At 46.9% G+C, this 21,878-nt stretch overlaps 1 long non-coding RNA gene across 2 annotated transcripts in view; it reads left to right on the top strand.

Annotated features, from left to right (window-relative positions):
- LOC114617672 overlaps positions 1 to 13,175 on the top strand; it is an 81,788-nt gene extending 68,613 nt beyond the window's left edge. For both annotated transcript variants that reach the window (XR_003710836.1, XR_003710837.1), the window contains exon 3: positions 12,977 to 13,175. This is a non-coding gene — a long non-coding RNA (uncharacterized LOC114617672). The remainder of the gene's footprint in view (positions 1 to 12,976) is intronic.
- Positions 13,176 to 21,878: the final 8,703 nt, after the last annotated feature.

Here is a 21,878-nt window from a genome sequence, read left to right on the forward strand (position 1 = left end):
GATCTCTACTGATCTCAGGTGACAGGAGGTGGGTGGCACTGAGAGAACTGTAGTAGGCACAAAGTCTGGAGTGGGTGGTTGTATATGTCCATGTTGGGCCTGTCAGGGGGGACCTTAGGTCTACCACAAACCTGAGTCAATTGAGTTATCTGTGACAGAAGATGAAAATCCCGCCATCCTTCTGCTTTGAGATATTGTCTTCCATCTAGGAGCTCAACATCAGATAGTTCCTGTGGGACTTGCCCCTCTCTGTATCCTGAGCAGGGTATGGGCCGGAATAGTGGAAGGCAGCAGTGACAAGCGATTAGCCTTTCTAAGATGCTCTCCTCACTGCTCTTCTCTGAGAGTGGATTCTGATACACGGCAGAGGCTCACACAGTCAGCCTCCCTTCCAAAGCCTGTTTACCAAAGATTTCCCAGAGGAGAGAACATTGGGGGGATTGGACTCAGACTTTCTTCTTCTTTTCTTTTTCTTTCCAATTCTTTCATTTTCTTTCCCTTTTGAGACAGAGTCTCATATAGCCCAGGCTGGCCTTGAACCTGCTTTGTAGTCAAGGATGGCCCTGAACTCTTACTCCTCCTGTCTCCACCTCCTGAGTGTTGGATTTACAGGAATGTGCCACTATACCCAGATTGGTCCATCATTTCCACTATCAAGGAATAGCCATTTTACATCCCTTTCATTGTTTGGGACTATCTGGAGTTGAAATAAGAGAAGCCAGAGACCACCTCACCTCTTTCCTAGTTCAAGCACCTAGTTTGTTGATCGGTGACTGACCTTTAAAGATTTCACTTCTCTGGGATGTTATTTAGTCATCTCTTAATGTAACATCATAGATCATGATATATCCTTATTTCACTGTTACTCGGCATACATATGGAGAAAGTACAATTTTACATGGAAGTATAAAGACTTACTTTTCAAACCCCCAGGCCTATGAGCCTTGGCAGATGACACGTTATTTATAGTCATTCTCTTAGCAGTATGCCCATTGAGGGGTTTCCTTCTGAAGGGACAGGGGTAGTAACTGGTGATATGCTATGGCTAAAGTGGAGATATTTATCACAGAGCTATGTGGCTGCTCCCAGGGCTTGCCTTTCCCCCAGATGCAGGAGCCAGGAGCCCTGATTTCTGACTTCAGAGATGCCTATACTTCTATTATAAAAGCAAACATAGCTGAATGAAAATGAAATACTCGCTTCTAACATTGGAGTTAGGTGTGAATTGAGTTAATTCATTCTACAGTGAGTAACTGATACCGGACCCTAACTCAAAGCAGAGAGCGTGACAGGAGCCAGAGAAGCAGCCCTGTGGGGAAGAAGGGATAAAGCCACAGAAGAGGAGAGAATGTCACTTCCAGGGAATAAATCCCTCCTTTATTTTTCCTCTCCTAAGGCCAACCATACAAGGTCTCAGTGCAGAGTCTGTCGCAGTCTCCTTTGTGACTCAGGGTAATTTTCAAGACCAGAACACTATTGCAAAGGTCAGACAGGAATGGCCCGTCCAGAGTCTGTAACAGCAGTTCTCAACCTGGGGGTCACGACCTTCAAAAATATTTACATTACAATTCATTACAGTAGCAAAATTACAGCTATGAAATAGCAACAGAAATAATTTTATGGTGGGGGGGTCACTAACCACAACATGAGGAACTGTATTAAAGGGTTGCAGTGTTAGGGAGGTTGAGAACCAACACTAGAGGGATTTTTTTTTTTTAATGCAAAAAAGTTTAACCTCACTCACTGGAGTGGGAGAGTGGGCTAGAAACATAGTTTACTATTGAGCATGAACATGTATGCAGCTTAGCAAAAACCATGCAAAGAGAAAAAACCAAAAAGACTTCAATTCTAAAAACTCATCTTCAGTTCCACATGCTTAACAGCATAAAGCTTCCTTCCCACTCCCCAATTTAAAGAAAGGCTTCAAGATGGCATCCATGGCGGTCTACCCGGGGTAGCTTGCAAAACTAGCAGCTGTGTTCATTCGGGGAGCCGAGTGTTTACAAGAGGCAGGGGGCCTGGGAGACTTGCCCCTCCCCACATCATCTTAAGCCTCATCTTAAGCCTTAGGATGCGGCTTACCTGAAGAGTCGGCTTGCTACATCCAGCTCAGAAGTGGGTTTGGAATCGGTTGCACCCTGCTTAACAACCATCTGAGCAGCTGTGAGTATGCACGTGCTGTAGCTGTAGTGCACGCGTGAGCACGTGTTTGAACCTGCACACTAACTGGGAACGGGCGTGGGCTGTGTGAAGCCGCTCTTGTTTCCATCTCTGACTTGCAAATGAGGCCTGTTTTCATAAACTCAGTCAGGCAGTGGGAGTAAGAACCAGAAGATCCGAGGGAGTTTTTCCCATAATGCCTGCTGGGCCCCGGAAGAAACAAACCCGGTGATGCCTGGGGGCTGGGGGGACCATCTCCAGGTGAGGCCGATAAGGCTAATAAATACCGTTTGTTGGCACGGGTTCCTAAGGCCTAGCTGGCCACAGGAGTCGAGGTCCCCAGGACGTGAGGACCCCTTACAAAGCAGGCATTTATGAACTGGTTTGCTCTCCACTAATTAATTCCCCAGCCATTCACCAACAGTAACAATCCCTTCAATTAGAGGCCGGGGCCCTGGAAAGCCCTGGTGTTTATTGGAACTGACATCTGCATGGCCAAGTGTGACTGTGCTAATACGGAAATACACAAAGGGACCCGGAGTCCTCCCCCCACCGCTGTAACTTTTAAGCAAGGATTTGGCTCTTTAAGGAGTTTTTAATTTGTGGCTTTGCACTTTGGTGGTTAGCTTGTCACCACTTTGCATCTGCTTCTCCTCCGTGGGCTCTGATGTACCCTGTTCTGGGTTCTGTCATGAGCTCATGAAAGGGACCTCAGACACCCTAGGGACAGATTCTCTGGAACTACAGTTATAGTCTCCTGTGAGCTGCCATGTAGGTGCTGGTAACCAAACGTGTGTCCCCTGCAAGAGCAGACAGTGGTTGACAGCTGAGCCATCTCTTCAGCCCTGGGTGTTGTTGGCTTGTTTTTGTTTCCTGGCATTTTTAGGAAGTTGAGTCTCACCATCACCCTATTCTGGGTAGACATCAGGCTGGATGGTACCAGAATGATTAAGGGAGTACACCGCTGACCACTGGGAAAGAGGGTTAAACATGAGGGAATTCACAGATCTCTGTGAGGGAGGCAGGATTAGGACAGGCTGGTGCTAAGAGGGAGCCAGGGATAAGAGGGCAGGGATCCAGGGGAGATGCAGGCAGCTGGCTGGCCAGCTTTGTGGAAGCCCTGGCTCCCACAGACATTCACTAGGGGTCCAGAAAGCCAGTCTGGGCACAGAAAGGGACCAGGTCATCTGAGGGCATGCACTCTGGGATGAGGGAGGAACTCACTGTGAGGCAGAGCGTAGATTCATGCTATGTAAGAGGACAGAGTTGATCATTTAAGACTTGGCTGACCAGAGCTTTAAGTCTGCAATAACTTAGGCAGATGGAGACCAGTGGGATGTGGAAGTTAGTTACTTCAAGAGGAACCAGGGTTAAGATAGTGTGGGTAAGCAAGGGGAACTAGGACACACACTTAAGACTGCCCTGCTTTGCTCTCATAGACACTTCTGTGGTTTGGATATGATTTGAGGAGGCTTCCCAAAGTTCTGTGTGCGGACAGCTTGATCCTCAGTCTGATAGGGCCAGTGTGGTGGACCTTTCAGAGACAGGGCCTAGTGGAGGGTAACCAGGTCACTGGGGCACTACCCTAGGAAGAGATTAATGTAGTTCTCTCATGACTTCAGTTACTTCCTCCAGGAGTGGGCCTCACAGGAATGCTCTTGCCTGTTGTTTGCCATGGTCTGCCTCACACACATCCCCATCGCCACACCTCACCACCTTCATGCTGGAGTACAGGCAGCTGCCATCACCCACCCCTGTCAGCCCCCAAAGCTCTTTACTTGTGTGTTCCTCAACCCTGGCATTTTGTTACAGTAGCATCAAACAGACTCAAGCAGGCTCTGAGAGTGCGGTCCCCTTTCTACAGTCCCATCTCAGGCTGGGAAGGAGGTAAGCAGGGAACAGCAGCTTTGTGGTGAGGGCCGAATGTTCAAAGGATGGTGAGAGCTTTGTGGAGGACAGATCAGAAAAGAGAGGGCTCGGACATAGCTTAGTTGGGAAAGTACTTGTTTTGTAAGTGTGAAGATCTGAATCTAATCCCCAGCACCCATGTTAAAATTAGTGGGGCGTGAGGGCATGCGCCTGTAATCCCAGCACTGGGGAGACAGAGACAAGGAGATTCCCTAGGCTCACTGGCCATTGGCCTTACCTACTTAGTGAGTTATAGACCAACAAGAGACCGTGTCTCAAAACAAAAACAAAAACGAAACAAATAACAGAACAAAAAACCAGTGTTGACAGCTCCCAAGAGGATCTTCTACTCTTTATATGAGTACATGCTTACTTTCGCATATGTACCTCCCCCACACACTCACATACATACATACACACTCACATACATACACATACATACACACACACATACACACACACTCACACACTCACATACACACACACTCACACACTCACATACACACACATACACACACACACACATACACTCACATATATACACATACACTCACATACACACACACTCACACATATATACACTCACACACACACACACACACACATACATACTCACATACACACTCGCATACACACTCACATACACACATAGATACAAACGCATACATACGTATACACACATACACACACACTCACATAATATATACACATACATACACTCACTGACTCACACACACACACTCACACTCATACATACACACACACTTAAAGAACACACATGGGAGAATGAGATGCAGCGAACAGGAGTTAATACACAGAGAGAATACATGCCCACGAGGACATGGAGAGACAGTACAGGTGACCCTTGCAGGGTCACCACTGACACAGCAGTAGAGAACAGGAGATGGTACTGGCTGCTCTCAGAATTGCCAGCCCTTGGAGGGCGCTAGCAGCCACAGGCAGGTATGGTTGGAAGGGCTTTAACGGAAGTAAGCCACCCGATGCTTGTGATGAACATGGAGCCCTGGATGCAGAAGTTTAGTTTGTCCCAGCTCTCCCAGCGTAAGGACCTTGTCACACTAGACAGGCGACAAAGCCTGTGTGTATTTTAAGATCCTGTGTAACTCAGCATGCATGTTAATACCAGCTGACCTAGAGAAAGGACCTCAGGCTCTGGAGACCTCAACTTACTCTTAGACAACTCAGCAGGAGCACCAGGCTGTGAGTCCCTCTGTCCACACACCCGTCTTTCTCTGAGCATCTATGTCTCAGAGCCTACTTGAAGCCGAGAGCCCAACTTTTTGGGTTCAATTTCACTTCTTCCTATTGTATCTTGCGTTGCCCAACACCCCAGCCTGGCCCTCATTCCCTTCCCTCCCCCTCCGGCTCTCATGTCATTAACAAAACTCCCCAGACCCTTGCTAAGCCCCTGAAGCAGAACTGTCCCAGGAGACAAATGGTGGATTTAATAAGCTTCCCCTTAAATGGCCTCAATCCCTTCCAGTTGATTAAGGGGAGAAAACAACCTCGGACTGCAGGACAGTTCCGGGACAGGAGGTGAGGGAGGGAGAAAAAAAAGAACGTCTCCCAGATCCTGGGCCTCAGGGACCAAATTAAGAAAGCAGGCAGCACTTATTCAAAATCAGATGAATGTCAGCGGAATGTTTGTCAAACAAACTTGTCATTATTTGTCACAATTTGAGGACGTATCCGTCAGTCGTCACACTGGAGCGTGTAACAGCTATTTATAGCTGCCAGCCGAGAGATTTAACTCATGCAGGGCCAAGGCTCCACGGTGTAAACAGATTTATTTATAATGATTGCGCAGCTATAAATAGTTGAGTTTGGTGAGCATCGAAGAACAGCTCTGGAATGTTCTGCCAGTGCCAGCGGCAGGAGGGCTGACAGCGAGGAGATGAATCCTGTTTTTTTTTTTTTTGTTGTTTTGTTTTTGTTTTGTTTTGCTTCTCTTCTTCTTCTTTGGAGACTCTTTCTGTATGTCCTTGGTCAGGGTACACACCCTTCCTCAATGTCCCTTTTGGAAGGGGAGCGGTGTTCCTCGGCGTTCCCAGGAGATGGTAGAAGTTACTTACTTAATTAACATCTGCCCCAAGATCCTCCCTTGAAAGGGAGCCCAGTCCGGGGCTTCGCCTCCTTTGTGCCTATTCACGGACAATGAACTAATTACAGTCTCTTTTCTCCCGCAGGGTTGGGGGTGTGGGGGGCGGACGTTATCCTGTTATTCCAGTGAGCAGGCAACTCTCCAAAGGCTTGTTTATAGGGTCAGATTTAATTTAAACGGCAGTGTCCTCTCTTCCAAAATAAGAGGTTATCAGAAATGTACTAGTTTCTTATGTCAGCAAGGCAGGGCAGGATGCTGAGGAGAGAGACGGGAACATGCATGTGTAAACTGTACATGGTAAATACATAGGTACATCCGTGTAAAATCCAATCAGATCATTACAGCATTTGAAATAGGGGCAATAGCCTTCCAGCCTGCACCCCTGCCCTCGAGAATACACGCCCACTTATCATATTGAAATGTCTGGTCTCATACGTCTTCCCAATTCCGTCTGCCGTAGTCATACACCCAGCTTTCATACAGCTGGTCTCAATCTTATTTTGCATTTTTTTTAAAAGAAAAGGTGCGTCCGTGAAAAAAGAATTTATTGGATCTTAATTTGCAAGATTAGTTCTGGTTCATTTTATTGCTGTAATTTAATACTCGTAATGATTTTCTGACACATATGTTTTAGCAGCGAGATCTACCTCCTATTCATTTTTCATTTCGATACAGCTAAAGTAGATTAGGCTGGATGGCACGCGTCAGGGAGTGTGGCACCCCGCGAGAAACTGGCATCAAACTGCTGCTGCTGCTCCAAGCTGGCAGCAAAGCTCAGCTGGGCACAGGGGATGGGTCGAGAGGAGCAAGAAGCCCAACTTCAAGAGCCGTCGCTCTGTATTTCCTGTCTCATTTCTGTCTCAGCTATATCATCATCATCAGCTATATCATCATCATCATCATCATCATCATCATCATCACTACTGTAATTCTTTGAGGATGACTGTGAATCGGGTCCTATCTAATCAAAGGCCACTGCAGTACCTCTGCAAACCGATAGTTTGGTTCTCTGGATGTCAAAAAGAAGGGAAGGCTCTGGAAGGTTCTGCCAAAGTCAGTGTCAGGGCAGGTAGACATCAATAGCAGAGAGATGAATCCTGTGAGTGTTTGTCTCTTCCCTGGAACCCTCAGTGCTGCAGGACCCAGAGCAGGATCTGCCCATTCTGAGCCTAGTGTGGGGGCCCCTATTTGGTGAAAATGAAATTCCTGTCACGAATCCCACAGGTAGTCTCCTTTTGTTTCTGCACAGACACCTTCTGCCATATGTAGCAGGCTGTCTTAGTTAGGGTTCTGTTGCTGTGAAGAGATACCATGACCATGGCGACTCTTATAAAGAAAATATTTAATTGGGGTTTCAGAAGTTTAGTCCATTATTGTCATTGTGGGGAATGTGGTGGTGCGTAGGCAGACACGGTGCTGGAGAGGTAGCTGAGAGTTCTACATCTTGATCTGCAGGCAGCAGGAAGAGAATTTGGCTTGGGCTTCTGAGACCTCCAAGCTTACCTCCTGGTGATGTACCTCTTCCAAAAAAAGCCACACCTAGTCCAACAAGGCCACACCTCCCAAGAGCACCACTCCCTATGGGCCTATAGGGGCCACTTTCTCTCAAATCACCCTACAGGCCCTCTTGGTAAATATTTGTAGACAGTCCAGGCAGGTTTACCTCCTTCTGGAATTTGACAGTCTCTCTGGAGACTTAAGATATACATGTGCAAGAATGTACAAATGAATATATAGCCTGATGAACATGACTTAAACTAAACATTGAGAGAGATGTGGGGAATATGGAGTTCATTCTGAAGAACGTACTGGGCCTGTTAATTGCTCTTCACTGGTGTGGTCAATGCCCGACATCACCCAGTTGAAGAAGGAAAGATGTATTTAGCTTATGCTTTCAGGCCATGGTTGCTTGGGTTTGAGACGAGACCAAGCATCACGGCAGAGGGTGTGACTATACAGGAGAGCAAAGCTACTCACATGGTGGCCTCCAGGAAGCAGGCACAGGGGAGGTTGGGTGGCAAGACGCATCCTTGAAAGCATGACGTCCATGACCCACCTTCTCCAACCAGAGCCTATCCCCTACTGGCTCATTCTGCTACGAATTGATCCGTGGACTAATCTATCGATTAGATTAGCATGACCATTATACCATGCTCTCTCAGTAGTGCCACCAGCTGGGAATAGAGCACTTCGTCATGATCTTTTGATGCTGTCACTGAGGTGGGTCCCATTTGGGAACTCAACCTCCCCCTATTGGAGGTGCTGCTTGGCTCCGGGTGGGAATCAACTCCATCACGGAGACAGCCAGACTGTCTGGCTGTGAACACAGGCAGGTGGGATCAAACCATAGGTACCGGCATGATACACAGATAAGAGGTTTTTAATCGGAATTGATTTGAGAGGGGGCTATTTATAGACTAATTCTGGTAGGTCAGGTGAGTGCAGACTTCAGTCTATTAGAATCCGGAGCTGTTGTCTAATCCCACGATCCGTATGACTTTGCATTCCTGTCCTGGGAAAGATTACTTGCTCATGAAACTATCCCGTTTAATCCATCAGCAGCCTGTGACGTTCTCATGGAGGCCCCAGCGAGATTTAAATCACACACTTAAAGTCACACATCAAAGTGAAGCCTAGCTGGATGACACACATCACTGGTCTGAAATGTCTACAGATACTTCTAATTCTCACCTCTCTTCTCCTGTGATTTGCTGCTGAACTGGCAGCTTTGACTTCCTGTGAGATAAGTCATGACTTCAGTATGTCTAAGCGAGAGGCCCAATCTGGTTCCAGGCTGCACACATTCTTGCCTTGACTAAGACACAACTAGCTTCAATATATGGGTCAGGACTTCAAACTGCTTGTGCCTTGGTTTCTTCATCTGCAAAATGGGTGTATGAGTGTGGTCTTCACCCCTTGGACTTGCTATAACAGAATGCCTGAGACAGAGTCATTTATAGAGAAGAAAATAATACTTTCTATAGCTCAGGAGGCTGGGAGATCTTACAGATCCTTGTATCTGCTGAGAACTTTCCAGCTCCGTTATTCACATGTACTGTGGTTTAGAAGTGTCCCCCAAAGTCTGTGATCTATAGGCTTGGGTGGGAGCCCATATCTGAACTTAGAGGTTACAGAACCTGTTGGAGGTGGAGCCTAGTGTAAGAAAGGAGGTCACCGAAGAGGTCTCCAAGGTCAAAGGACCCCAGTCTCCTTCCTGTTACTCTTTCAATTTCCTGGCTGCCTTGAGAATCTCCTGTGCCATGCATTGTGACTGTGGTGGAATGTACTGCTGCAGTCCCAAAGTGTCAGCATCCTGTGACCATAGACTGACACAGTTGCAACTGGGAGCCGAGATAGACTCTCCCTTGCTCTCAACCCCCACACATAAGATGGTCATCTTAGATATTTTCTCAGAGCAATGAAAAAGCTGACACACATGGTTACGAGGAAGCCTGTCTTCTGCCTCTTCAAGTCACTCAATCATGGGACTCTCACCCTCATAATCTCCTGAATTTAGTCTTAACAATGCCCCCGAAAACCCCACCTTCAAATACCACCAGTACATGAGTTATGTTCCCCACAGATGAGCTTCTGGGGACACGTTCAAACCGCAGGAAGAGTGTTAGTCAGGATTCTCCATGAGGAGAGGGGCTTTTCTCTTGAGGAACTGGCTCCAGGGTGGAAATCCTGACATCTGCAGGGTAGACGGACAGGCTGAACACTGAACACAGGGCTGAGTAGCAGCCCAAGTCTGAAGACCCAGAGCAGAGTTCCCATGTCCTCCCAGGTCCAAGGGTTCTGAGAGAAATTTGGTTCTTTTTCCTAGAGGATTTCAGTTGGCTGAAAGAGACTCACATACAGGGTAATCTAGTTTACACAGGCTATCAATGTCAGTAGTCTGAGTGTTAACCTTTACCCCCAGATTAACTCCATACCTGTACTGGCTGGTTTTGTGTGTCAGCTTGACACAAGCTAGAGTTATCACAGAGAAAGGAGCCTCCTTTGAGGAAACGCCTCCATGAGATACAGCTGTAAGGTATTTTCTCAATTAGTGATCAAGGGTGGTGCTATCCCCTGGCCTGGTGGTCCTGGGTTCTATAAGAAAGCAAGCTGAACAAGCCAGGGGAAGCAAGCCAGCAAGCAGCACCCCTCCATGGCTTCTGCATCAGCTCCTCCATCCCAAGTTCCTGCCCTGTGTGAGTTCCCGTCTTAACTTCCTTTGGTGATGAACAGCAATGTGGAAGTGTAAGCTGAGTAAACCCTTTCTTCCCCAACTCTCTTCTTGGTCAGGATGCTTTGTGCAGGGATACAAACCCTAAGATAATACCTATATCTCAAAGGCATTTGACCAAGTACTGTGAGTACTGTGGCTGAGTTGATGCATCAGGACCCGTGGTTGAAATGATCTACTTTCTGAGGCTTATGAACAGATTCACTGAGCTTTATATGTATATAGAGAATTTAGTGAGTACATTCTCAGTAAATGTATCCATCACTCGGGGAAGGGATGCAATCTCTCACTGTGGCTGTGACGAGTCCTTGGTGTCAAATGTTCCTGAAGTCAGCAGAGTTTTCTTCTCTTCTTTTCCCTTTTCCTTGTGCTGTAAGACTCCACAAGTTTCCTGTATGGCAATCTGGAGCAGAGCCTGAGTCCTCCTGGTCCTCTGGCGAACCAGGCTGCTGATTGCTTTTCACTGGAGCCCCCAGAGAAGCCCAGAATGAGAGATGCTCCAGAGAAGGGCAGCTGAGGACAGATTCCCTGGGAACTCTGTTGTTGTTTATACCTTGGCAGGAAGCAAGAATCCTCTTTAATTTCTCTGGCAAGGCATGCATTGCAGAATGCCTATTGGCCTGATTGTGGTCCCTGTTGTGTCCTAGAAGGATTGTCCTGGAATGGGCCTTTCTACTCCCCAGCCCTTGTTGCCTGGCTCCCTTTTAACTCTAAAGTGTGCTCTATCTCTCTGGGACAGCAGCTGTACCCTGGCTGGCCTCTCCCTACCTGACCAAGGGAGATACCTTTGAGAGTCAGGCTTCATTGAGGCCTCTGTTTAGAGACAGGGCAATTTTCATTTGGCCTTGGGATTAAAAACAGGGCTAAATGCAAAAGATCAGAGAGGACAATGGAGAAGGAAGTCTGGGGGAGGAAGAAACCAAAAGGAGGGGTGGGTACAGGGTTTGGGGAGGAGGATGGAGACACCCGTGAAAGAATCAACTCAGCTTTCATCTCTGAGTCTGATCTGTTTTCTGAACCCTAATGGGAAAGGTCATGAATTTTAAAACATGTCTCTCCAGGCGACAGCTCCAGTCATAAAAACCAACCCTGTCCAAAGCTCAGCTGCCACTGGAGGCTGAGCCCAAGGAATCTGCAGACAGGGAGGCAGGGGAATGCAGGCCCTTGTCAGGAAGGGAGAACAGACCAGCCTGAAGACATCAGCCTAGGCAGGCTCCCAGCTGCATTCAGTGGAGGTCTGCATGCCTGGCCATCAGCGATTTCCTGAGCAGGCCTCATGCTGATGCTTGTTGCTGTCAATGGCAGAATCACAGACACCTGCTGCAGCCTCTCCTCACTGCACCGACTCCTGAGATTGAGGAAGGAACAGACTACTGGGGACTGGCCTTTTGCACCAGGGTCACAAGGATAGGCCAGCTCAAGAAAGCAAGGGGACATCTCTTCAGTAGCAATTCCCAAAGGTCCAGTCTGCAGGATAACTGAGCCTGTAGCTGGTCAGTTTCCTTATAGACTAAATCTCTGGTGGGGTGTGAGGGCTGGGCGACATCTATGAAGGTGACCACAGTATTTTCTGGGATTAAAAAGGCCATGGTGGTCTTCATCCCGGTAGCAGGGGGAAGCGGTCAGTGTCTCTTTACTCTATGGAAAGTGCCTGCTTTTGCTTTGTTATGCTTGAGATAGGGACTTACTTAGCCTATAATGGTTATCCTCCTGTCTCAGCCTTCCCAGGGCTGGGGTTACAAGTTACAGGTGTATACATACTACTGTACCTGACCAAAAATTCTCACACTCACATAAAGAAAAGTCTTAGATGGTACGCTGCCCAATATTGTCCTTATGTAAAGAAAAGATTGTTTATCACAGCAAAATATACACGATAGAGTATTTATAATTTTAAGCATTTAAAGTGTACATTGGAGAGACTCTACACAACACAGATATACAGCGACAGTCACCACTGTTCATCCCTAGAAGTTTCCCTTTCAGCACTTGAACTCTGTTAAACAATGGCTTCCCATCTTCTTCCCCCAGTTCATCCAACTGAAGCTCTGTTTCCTATGAATGTTCTAGATCAGCAGTTCTCAGCCTACAGGTCGGGAAATGACCCTATCACAGGGGTCACCTAAAACCATTGGAAAACATACATATTTGCATTATGATTCATATCAGTAGCAAAATTACAGTTATGAAGTAGCAGTGAGTTTAAGGGTCATCACAGCATGAGGAACTGTATTTTAAGGGCAGCATTAGGAAGGTCAAGAGACTTCTAGATACATCTTGCAGATAGCCTTGTGGCTCTGGAATTGGCCAACAGGGAAGCCACTGGGTACAGTGGTAAGGGATTTTCTTAATGAGGGTACATGGAGTGAAAAGAGGTCCCATCCAAGTGTGGGTGACAGCCAGGAAAAAGGAAGTCCAGGGGTTAGAGGGAGCGGTGGGGAAATTTTTGCTTTTTGCCTGGCTGCCTTCCAGTCATACCTGCAGGTTCATCTACTCTGTCCTATCTTGCTGTCGGATTCATCTACCCTGTTGTTGCTGTTGTTATTCTTCTCCAGCCTTCAAACCTAGGCTGAAGACCAGAAGCTCTCCAGGAATCTTCCAGGCCTTCAGCATCCAACTGTGATGGTCCAGGTACCTAGCCTCACGAACTGAACAGCTACAGGGGTCTCAGTTCTCCAGTATGAAGACAGCCATTGTTGGACAACCCAGACCATTTCCTGTAAGCCAATCTAATAAACCCCCTTTTAATGTGTATCATTCGGTTGGTTCTGTTCCTCAAGTGAGGACACGGATCATACAGAATCAGTCCTTCTGCGGTCAGCTTCTTAACTTCACATACCATCATCAAGTTTGTTCCTGTCATAATGTATTTAAAATGGTGGTAAAAATATATGGAGATGAGGTGCTGTTGATCACTTTAACTCTTATAAGTGTTTGATTCAGTGGCTGTCCATACAGCCACAGTGCTATGTGACCATCAGCTATAACCCTCATTGTCCCTAGCAGAAACTATACATCCACATGTAGAAATCCCCTCACTTCTCTTCCCACTCCCAGGAACCTCCATAATATTCGTTATCTATGAGTCTGACTATTGTAGAATCTGCAGATGATATTTTTCAGTTTGGGACTCAGAATAGAACAGAAAGGATCTGGAGAGTGCCCTTGGAGATAGAGACCAGCATGCAAGTTCATTCCATTGGAGATGGGGAAAACAAGGAGCCATTGGAGTCAGGCTGACCCCACAGACATGCTCCACTGGGGACTGCCCAGGAGGTTTGTCTAGCTGTTGCCAAGGTTGCAGGAGCCAAAAGAGGCCTTTGGAAGACATGTTTTGAATCCATCTCCAGAGAGCACCCCTGAAAACCCAACTCTTCATCAAAAGCCCCCTTGCAGAAGGGGTTCAGCCAGGCAGGGCTGCCAGCTTGCCAGCTGCCTCGGCATGATCTTATCTTGGGAACAGATTTTTTTTTTTCAGAGGTTGAAAATCATCTCTTCCACTCACATGATCCTTGGAGTCAGCTGCATGCTCAGTTCTTACTTCTGAAAAATGGGCATGGCATGAGCAGCCCCCTCCTGGGTACAGATGAGCGAAGGAACAGCTCCCTATGCAATGGGTAAAAGTGCAGCTGGCTTGCAGTGAGCATTTGGTAGCAGTAGGTGCCATCAGCATCATCCATTTCACACCCTCCCTGCCCCCACGTGTCGTCCATCTCTGGTTCATTTTGCTAGCATGACTCCTCTCTTCTGGTCCAAACTGTTTTAAGACATTGTCTTTGGGATCCACATGCTTCAGGGACAGGTATTCCCATGAGTTTTCTGGGATGAGTATCACTGAGTTCACAGTGAGATTTGGTTGGCTTATCGCTCAGGCGACAGGTTTCTCCTGAGGCTTGCTAGAAATGCAGACCTGGGAAGTGTGAACTCACCTGTGAGGACAGATTCTTAAGATGCAGCCTGATTTTATTATTATATATATTATATATTACATAGTACAATATATTATAGTCTGCCTATCAGGAAGTGAAAGATCCTCTCCCCTGGCTTGTCTAACCCTTCTGACACTGTGACAAAAATTCATGCTCAGAGAGCTACCCAATCAAGTTGCCAAGAAAAACAGCCTCATACTATTTCAAGTAAGCATATACCTTGGAGTTACACTGTATTCATAGCTGTCCTGGGGTGCTTGGGAGCCTTTGAATCGCAGGTTGGACGTGACTGAAAGATTTAAGATCCAGGAAACAGCTGGACGTGGCAGTAGAGGCGGTGATATCAGCTACTTGGAAGTCTGGATGAAGAAAGATCACAAATGCATAACTATCCTGAGTAACCTACTAAGACCCTGTTTTATATTTTTATTTTTGTTGTGTTGAACTTGGTAAGTAGGCCAGGCTAGCCTTGAGCTTATAGTAATCAATTTGCATCAGGGTCTCTAGTGCTGGAATTACAGGTGTGACTCTCCGTACCCTGCTCTGAATAAGAAGTAAAACGAGGGCTGAGCATGAAGCTCAGTGGTAGAGCGGTGGTCAGGCTGCGTGACATGGCTCAGTCAGTCCCCAGGATTCTTTGCAGCATTCCCAACTCCAGTCTGCTGGCCAGTCAAGTTCCTGTGGGCTGAGCTTTCTAGCAAAGGCCATGCATGTAGCTGGTCTGGGAAGCCTTGCAGTGGAGGCATGTTCCCTGCCTTAGACACCTTGTTCTGCTGCAGGTGGGATCAGCTGCCTCTCCACCTGCCCAGTGGGAGTCCTCCTAGTCTGGGAGGAGGGAGGATTCTCTTCCTTTAGGGATGCTCAGGACAGCCAGATATCCAGACACAGCCACACAACGGCTTTGCAGGTCCAGAGCTGTCACCTTTCCAGTGTTTTAGAAATAAACTCCCACCCTCCACCCCACTCCCACAGCCACGGAGTGGAGTCTGTCTTCAAAGCCTCTGGATTCCTGTCTGCCACCTCACCCAGGTTAACCGCAGATTTTCATCCTCAGCAGATCTCAAAGCCAAAGCCTGTGGTCTCTGTCCCTTGGCTCTCAGGTGGCGCTGCGGTCCCCGTACACATTCACACAGCCCCCAGGCTCCAGTTAGCAAGAGGCGGCTCGAGGAGGGAGATGAGCGCCCATCTGCCTGTGGACCGCAGGTGGGTGGATTAATTAATGATTACAGACTACTTTGAAAGTTGTGGGGCTAATTATTCAGCCAGTTCCCTCCCTCCCTCCAACTCCCCTTGACAGCCTTTTGTCTCTCTCCCTCATGGGGTGTCCTTTGAAGTGAATGGGAGAGGATGGATAGAGGGTCAGTTAATGGGGTTGGCCACTGCAGATGGCCAGCTCCAGAGAACTGTCTGGATGCTGTGCCCACTGCAGGAGGTTATTCTCTGCCTAGACCCAGCATGATGAGGCTCTCTTGATCAGAATTGGCTAAGAACCCCAGGCAGCCGTTGCTGCCCAGCCTCCCCACTAGGACAGAACACATGCTGTTCCCCATTGGCTTGGAGGTCACCTGAGGCCCTTGGAGTTCTGGGGTTTGTTCCCAACGTGGATCTGAAGTCATTCACTTATTGATTTTCTCCCCTCTTTCCCAGAGTCTAGCCCCACTGGCAGAGCATTGGTTGAGCCTGTAGGTACAGCTCCCACGCCTAGGTCAGACCACTGAAACCCCCAACCCCAAGATGCTATGAAACCTGAAACTTTCTGAGCATCATGTTATCACTTCTAAAAGGTTACTAATTTGGCTAGACATACACACATAAATAAATCCCAGCACTGGGAATGCTGAGGCTGGTGGATCACAAGTTCTAGGCCAGCCTAGACTATACAGGGAGATTCTGTCTTGAGATGGTTGGTTTTATACTGTCAACACCAACAAAGAGTTAATTGGGAAGAAGGAACCTCAACTGAAGAATTGCCTTGATCAGATCAGGGACTATGTTTGTGAGAGATTTCCTTAATTGATGGTTGATGTGGGAGACACTAGGCCACTGTGGGTGACACAATCCCTAGGCAGGTTGGCCTGGGCTGTATAACTGAGCATGAGCCAGAGAACAAGCCAGTAATGCATGCTCCTTCATGGCTTCTGCTTTAGTTCCTGCTTAGGTCCTGCCATGACTTTCCTCAGGGATGACTTATGATTTGGAGGTATAAGATGAAACAAACTTTTCCTTCCCAATTTGCTTTGGTCAGAGTGCTTTATCATAATAACAGACTCGAACTAGAACATGTTTCAAAGACAGTAAACCAAATAGGCAAAATTTCCAAACAAAGAAACACACACACACACACACACACACACACACACACACACACCTACCTGCAATCTCCTACTCCAGGCAACAAAGATTAGGGGATGCACCCCACCCCTGTGGTAGAACACTTATCTAATATCCCCAAGCCCTATGTCCAACCTCCAACACTTCAGTGAATGAATGTATATTTCAAATCTCTGAGTTTTCAGGTCATATTGCATAAATATCCAAAAGTTTAAGAATTTTGAAATGTAAAACATTTCTGAACCTAAGCATTTTGAGTAAGGAATCTTCATGAACCAGTACCATGCTGGAGTAAACTAATCCCAGGCTACCATAGCACTAAGGGCAGGCTGTCCTGTAGCGCGAGAAGGGGGTGCTTTTCCTTCTTTACCAACCAATAAACCCTAATTTTGAAATTAAATGTACTTTTCTTCTATTCTCAAATCTTGAATTGTGTGTACTATTTAAGCCAGAAAACTCTTAACAATAAAATAAATGTTATTAGTAATAGAATTATATTTCCACATCCCCTACCTGTCTTCAACACTGGGTCTTTTATGCTTCTGTGTATTCATCAAAAAGAGAGAAGATGAAAACTTCTGGCTTACCTCAGTTCTTGTTGTCCATTGTGTTTGCTGAAAAGCTATTCCACAGAGATGTTTGAGACAGGAACTAACACTGGCTCCACAGCTGTGTCTAGTCCAGTCAGGGGGAAAGCATAAAACTCCATAAATATAGCAGAGTAATGTTCTAAGTGATTGTTTTGCGATTTGCTCGACATCAACGGGCAGACTGGCCCTCTGCCTGTCCTTGCCTCAGGATGTTTTCAGGGCAAAAAACCAGAAGCTTCTTGAAGTCAAAGGCTTTTGTAAATGTTCTGAGCTCTTTGAATAAGGGATGCTAAGGATCCCAGAGGTGGAGAGGAGAGAAGGAGGACTTTGAGAACAGCAGTGGGGAGGAGGGATGTGTCCAGGGTATGCTGCTGAGAAAGAGAGCTTGCAAGTGAGGAAGGAAGAGAGGGAAGAAGACAGAGGTGAGGGGGCTATAAAAGATGGAGAAAGGATAGGTATCGGAGACCTGGAGATAGTAGCTTAGAGATCCCAAACTCGCCCAGAATGTCAGACTGCTGGTCCAGGAGTTTGGGGATGGTTGCTGGGACAGTGCGAACTCTGAGGATCAGGAAGGGCTGAAGATGATTAAAGAGTGGACAGAGCTTCTGTTGCATTTTGCAGTGGAGGAAGTTGGTTACCATGAAATCCTCCAGGCAGGTACCTTTACCGGTAATTATGCCTGAGTTTTTACTATCCCAGAAGGTGGGGAATTTAGTAAGATCTAAGATGGTTTTAGTTAAGCAGAGCTGTCTGTGCCCTGGAGTGATAAATTCTGATATCATAATCCTGGACATAACTGTGATCCAATTAAAGACAAAGAAGGGGTCAGAGCAGTCCAGAACAATGGTGATATAAGGACAGACAGAAAGTAAAACTGACTATCAGGGGTGTGGGGGGGTGGAGTCTTCAAGGATGAGTACTCAGTGGAGACAGAATTTCTGTTTCAAAAAGTCAAAAGAATCTTGGAGACAGGAGCACGCACACACAACTCACTGCCTTTGAGCTGTACTTTTCTTTAATGTTTCTTTATGTGTACTGTCTATGTGTGTGTGTGTGTGTGTGTGTGTGTGTGTCTGCACACATGGATTTGGGAATCAGATCTTTCCCCCTTGTTGAAAGAGTCTTTCTTGTTTCTGCTATGATACATACTCCAAGCTAGCTGGCCCATGGGCTTCGGGCAGATTCTCCTGTCTCTCCCTCCCACCTTATTACAGGAGTCCTGGCATTACAAATGTCTTCCACCACATCTAGCATTTTGTGGTTTCCACATGCCATCTCACCAACCCAAGATCATGGTCTTCGGATGACTCAGATGTTACTTTCATGTTCATCCCAAATAAATGGTGCCCAGCATGATGCAAAGAGGGGTTGGGGAAAGTGTTGGGGAAAGATAGCTTTGGGCTATCTAGTAGGCAAGGGAGAGGAGTCACTGAATATTACTGACAGGGAAGAAGGTGACAATCAGATTGGAGTTCGAGCAAGATCCTCACTGCTATGTGGAAGATGGCTGAGTCCAGGAGCAGGACCTAGGCTTGAGTTTCAAGGAAGGGCATCTTCTGCCTGTCTCAGAAGCCCCTGTTCATCTCTCGCTGGAGAGCTTAGTTCGAGACGCCATGAGTGCTGCCATCCACGGTACACTTTCTTTTGTATGCGTGATACTTTTGTTGTTTTGAAGACTACTGCTCTTATCCCATAAGAGCATGTCTTTGTGAAGTGCTGGCATTAGAACTCATAGCCTTGCCTATGCTAGGCAAGCCTTCCATCACAGAGTGACTCCCCCCCCCCATGCTCTATAGACCACCAGTGACTATAGTCTTGGGTTGGGGAGTAAACATCAGAGACAGATCTTTATTTCACATTTTCTGTTTCCTGCTCCACTTCTTCCTTTTCATTTCTGTGCAGCTTTGTTTATTTCTAAGCTTAAAATCCTGAAGGAAAACAAACAAACAAAGAAAACAAAAACAAAGTACCTTCTCTGTATATTCTGTCAATTCATGTTCCCAACAACAAACAACTTCTGGTGGTGCTGGGGTCATCTATTGCTCTTAACGGAGGCAGAGCAGCGCTTCGGTGGGCAAGAACAGGTTTGAGGGGATCCCTCCCCGAATGGGAAGCCTTGTTATCACAAGTATAACCTTTGTTGTTGCATCTATATAATAGGGTGTGATCTCATTGGATTATAACAGGATTAAGTGAGTTAATAGTTTAGAAGCACTTACCAAAGGTAGCTTGCACAGAGCTGGTGCTATGCTCATGAACCAGACACCTACTTTAAATCCCTAAGCTGTGAGGATTAAAATAAGTGTTATTCTAGGATGCGGGTGGTATAAAAATCGAGCAGTTAGCTTCCCATCTCTCCTGCCTCCACAGCTAGCCCCAAAACAACGACCGACTGACCAACCACCGTTCGCAGCTTTCCCAGCTCCCTAGAGCCAGTTCTTTCTCATCCATAAACCTCTCTGGTTGGTGGGCCCCCATGGCCCCAGGCAGGTGTTCCTATCTCACAGATCCTCCGGCCCAGCGCCCCCCAGACATTGGTGTGGTTGCTGCCTCCGCATCAACTCAGCCTCCGCGGCTCTAGGCCTAGCCCCTAGGCCAACTCCACTGCCTAGCCCTGTGCAACAACCACCAACCTCGAAGTTAGGTATCACAATACCCAGTAACCCTGTAAAATCAAAACTCTTAATGCTTATAGTTAACCAGTCAGATTTATATATCAATAAAATCTCAATACATAAGATGCCCACACAATTTAGACAAGTTATCCCAAGTATTCTAACCCTACAAAATATTCATAACTACCTGTGGCTACTTAAAGCCACGCTGGTTCTGAATCATCTTGTTCATCTTCCATCTTGATTCTCTTTCCTCTTCCTGTCCAATCACAGGCCTTCGGATGCACTAATATTTAAATAGATTGGACAGGGGGAAATCTCACCATACAGAAGCGCTTACCAAAGGTAGCTTGCACAGAGCTGGTCATGAACTAGAGGCCTACTTTAAATCCCTAAATTGTGGGGATTAAAAGAAGTGTTCATAGGACGAGTGGCCCAGTGTCTGAACTACAGTAAGCACATGGAAAATTGCAACTGTTACTATTACCATTAAGGGAATTTATTTAGAGTTGTGTTAGAATCAGACATGGTGTACTATGTGAAAAACCACTGTATTCCATCAAAATGTGAGGCAAAACAAATCCCTCCTCCCTTAAAATAACTTCCCTGGGGGATTTTATAACAAGGGCAAGAAAAGCAGCTCACACACATGGGATAAGACGATGAGACGGGGGTTGGGGGTGTTGACAGGGTCAGTTCTGGGGTAACAAGGCAGTTTCATCCTTCTTGGCCCCTCCCTGCTGTCTCTCTGTGGCCTTTTCTGTCCTTTACAAGATGTAGCCCTGGGCACCTTTCTGCTTAGGTGTAGTTCTAGTTAGGTGACCCCCCAACTTATGTAGGTTGAACAGGCGTCTCCAAAAGATAAGGTGACATCCTAGCTCCTAGTATCTCAGAGTGTGACCTTATATGGACAAAGGGCACTATTAATATAATTACAGAGGTTTCCAGTGTGATACCTGGACAATGATTATAAATGTTTATTCTCTTCCAGTTTGCATTCATTCAATTTCATGAGACACACACAAAAAAAGGAGCAGGCTTTGTGGTAGGTTTTGCTCAGCTGTAGGCTGATGTGTATATTCTGGGCGTGTCTGAAGTAAATATGCTAAGATCAGTTGTCTTAAATGTACACTCACTTACAGTAGGTAAAGGTATTGAGGGTATAGCCCCATCATAACTTAGCCAAGACCTGTCTGTCGGGTCACACCAGAACAGGATGGGCCTCTAGTTCAACAGCACCAGTGTTCTTGTTAAAGGATGGCCATGTAAAGACAGAGGGCCTGTAAGAATGGGGGCAGAGATGAAAGCAATTTGCCAGCCCATGCCAGAGGCTGACAGGAGATGTAACCATTCCTTCACCTCGATCTTGGACATTGAGTCTGGAGAACCATGAGCATACATTTCTGTTGTTTTAATCCACCTAGCTATGCTACTTCCTTCGAGCTGCCCTGGGCAAGAAGCACCATCTCCACTGCTGGGTTATAGGAACCAGTTCAGACTTCTCAGCAGAGCATCTGAAGCCCTCCTCCCCCACGGCTTTAAGTACACACTGGAATGCAGAAGACTATTTGAATTTCCACCAGCAAATATGGCTGACAAGTTTACTTGTGATGGAAAGACGTCATTTGCTATTTGCCATTACTCTCTCCATCTCCTAAGATCCCATGCCCGGAGCGCCTTCTGTTTGCAGCCATCTGCAGCCCAGAGACAATTGATGTGATGCAGGAACAGATGCCAGCGAGGAGCAGGGCAGACAGAGGAAACGCAGAGCCAGGGATGCCAGTGTGTGAGGCTATGGGAGCCAGGGATGCCAGTGTGTGAGGCTATGGGAGCCAGGGATGCCAGTGTGTGAGGCTATGGGGGCCAGGGAAAGCACTATCCAAGGCTGGTTCCCACAGGGTTTTGGAGGGCAGAGTTGAGTGGAACGTTCTGGAGGTCTCTGTCTCTCTCTGTCTCTGTGTCTGTCTGTGTCTGTGTGTATGTGTCTGTCTG

This window comes from Grammomys surdaster, unplaced genomic scaffold (assembly GCF_004785775.1).
Source record: "Grammomys surdaster isolate TR1022 unplaced genomic scaffold, NIH_TR_1.0 137, whole genome shotgun sequence".
Lineage (NCBI taxonomy): Eukaryota > Metazoa > Chordata > Mammalia > Rodentia > Muridae > Grammomys > Grammomys surdaster.